We start from the raw sequence: 2,872 nt of genomic DNA, 5'->3' as shown, positions 1-2,872 counted from the left end.
ATAAAATGTAAAGAAAAATAAATGAAAAAGGGAAAAATGATGAAGACGTAGCAGTAGCACGCTCTCTGAAACGCGCTATAGCTAACTTAGCTATAGCGCATCTTCTGTAACGTGCTACTGTTACTTTTGACTTAAGCAAAAACGGTTCCCCCCCGGCCACCACTTCTCCCCCAAATCGATCTCTCGCTTCGCCGCCGTCTCCCCCACTTCATTGTCGGCCCCACTTCGCTGCCATCTCTTTCTGGCGTCGACACCACGCTCATCCTCACGGCCGCCGCCCGAGGCCGCCCAGCCTCACCGCCGCCGCCTCTCGGGTCGCCCTCGACCTCACTGTCGCCTCCCTCGACCTCACCACCGCCGCCCTCGACCTCACCGCCCCCAAGCCCGCCAAGACTGTCGCGTCCTAATCCTGAGCCCGCCCACCCCGCCCCTACCTCCGTCGCCAAGCACCTCCCCGCCACTGTCTCTCCCCAATTTGTAAGCCCCCCAACCCATCCTTTTTAGTTAATAGATGTTAATGTTAAGTAGTAGATAATGTTGATGTTTTTTAGTTAGGGTAATAATAGACGATGTTAAGTAGTAGATAATGTAGATGTTAATTAGTTCAGTAGGGTTTAGTTTTTGAATTGAGTTTGTTTAACTAGATGTTAATTAGGGCAGTAGGGTTTAATTTAGAGTAAAGTTTAGTTCAGTAGTTAACTAAATATAATCTATATTTGGTTTTTGAATTGAGTTTGAGAGAGCATGTATGATTTGCGTAGACTTTCTTGAAGTGTCAAACGCTATAGGATATGCAAATTTGAAGTGGTCAGGATATATGCAAATTCCTCAATTGTGTTTGCCCATGTTTCGATTGTGCCCAAGTGGCCTTTTGTCGTTTCCAGTGAATGAAGGTGAGTCGCCTATGTTTTGCCGGAATGTTGATTCATTTCCGTTCTGGCAAATTTCAGGTTCTCGATTTGTCCACTTTTTAGCAAAGGTCATGCCGAAATTTTCCATGAATTTTGGCATGGCTTGTGCTACAAACTAGGACATATCGAGTGCCCAGGATTTGCTGCACCAGGAAGGAGTCAACGTTCCTGCAAAACATAGGCCTTTTGTATGTCATTATTCATTTTATTAGGTCTAGAATTAATTTACTAGATTTAAGCGTAGGAAACATGGCTAGCAACGATGAAGGACAGGGTTCTGGTGATTGTGACGACGTCTACCGGGCGGCAAACGAATTTTTTAGCCTTGCCGACGATCAACCGGTGGCATCAGGGACTGAGACCGACACGCAGACCGGTGCTGAGACTCAGACCGGCATCGAGACCGCCGCTGAGACTAAGACCGACACTTCCTCGGGGAGCAGAGCTGGTGTAGAACCAAAAGCAAAGAGGAAACGGCTTCCTAACAAACTCAAGACTACTAGACTAGTGATCACGGAGGTGGACGACGGCAATTTTGAGCCAAAGGCGCCCGAGGAAGCGCGTCCATGCTACACAATCAAATAGGCTGCATCGTACGGACAACTGCCACCATCAACGATGAGAAACTACCGAAGATAGAAAGTATGAGGAGCTCCCTCCTAAAGAAGTTTCACCAGATATTCTTGTTCCCGGGCTAGAATGAGAAGGATTATGAAGATCCAGATGAGGACCCGACAATGAAGAAGATAAACAAACACGCCATGACCAAGTTTAGCAAGGCATTGGCCGCCTGGAAAAATCGAGTGAAAGCAAAGATCATCAACAAGAAGGAACCCTACTCCAAGATTGTAAAGGATAATCCAACAATCACGGAAGAGTAGTTTCAAATATTCAAGGAGGCTTGCGAGGCCGAAGCTGCCAAAAAAAAGTCTCAATACATGAAGGGGCTTCAAGAGAGGAACATTTGGAGCCACCACCTCGGAAGCCATGGTTACGGTGGAAAGAGGTCCAAATGGGCCAAGGAGGACGCGGAAGCCGCGAGTCTTGGCATCCCAGACCCCTTGGCGGATTTCATCATCCTGCGGGAGCATGATGTCCTCAGGGCCCAACACCGTTGGGACCCAGTGAAGAAGGTTTACGAGACAACACCGGTCATTACGGAGTTCATGAGACTGCTGGTAATTTTAGTTTCTGATCAATTCGACTGCACACGTTAGTCATATTTGTAAGCGATCCTTGTGCCTTTTGCAGAGAGAGCAACACGGGATTGCGGCCGAAAGCGACTCACTGTCTGAGGCATTGGCGAGGCCCAAGTGGGACACTCCATTCAACCGAGCGTTGAACATATTGAAACGACAACCGATGGATACTCGACCGTCGTATGGACGCGTGCACGGTGTCGGAGACGGCGCCACGTGGAAGAAGTACTACCGTGAGACCACGGAGGAGAGAAAGGAAAGACGGAGGTTAACTAAAGAAAACATCGAAACGAAGGTTGAGATTGTTGTTGAGAAGAAATCATCTTAGATAGTCGCAATAGTGGTAGCTGCCGCAAAACAGGTGGTTGCAGATTTTCTACTTCCTTGGTGACGGGCGTTATCACTTGGACAAGGCAAAATCCAGAAAAAAATGCAAAGGACTTTCCCCTTGCCGACTTCTTGGGGAGCAGCTCGACAAGCGTTGCACCAGCACCTGCTCCCGCACCGGCTCCGGCACTGGACGTGCTCGGTGGTGCTTCATCTTTGGCTGAGCTCGACGCCCTCACGGTATCTGTCACACCGGCCCCCTTCAATATAAATGTATAATCTCCTGTTTTCGTTGCCTTTCGGATGACTCACGTCGCAGACTTTTCTTTGTAGGCCGACGAAACCCCCTGCACCATATTGTACACCATCGGCGACCAGAAGGTGGACGTGGGGAAGGAGACAATAATGAAGCCGAAGGAACCATTGTTCCACAGC

The sequence above is a fragment of the Triticum aestivum genome, chromosome 7A, assembly GCF_018294505.1.
Source record: "Triticum aestivum cultivar Chinese Spring chromosome 7A, IWGSC CS RefSeq v2.1, whole genome shotgun sequence".
NCBI classification, from domain to species: Eukaryota; Viridiplantae; Streptophyta; class Magnoliopsida; order Poales; family Poaceae; genus Triticum; species Triticum aestivum.
This window is presented reverse-complemented; position numbering follows the sequence as displayed.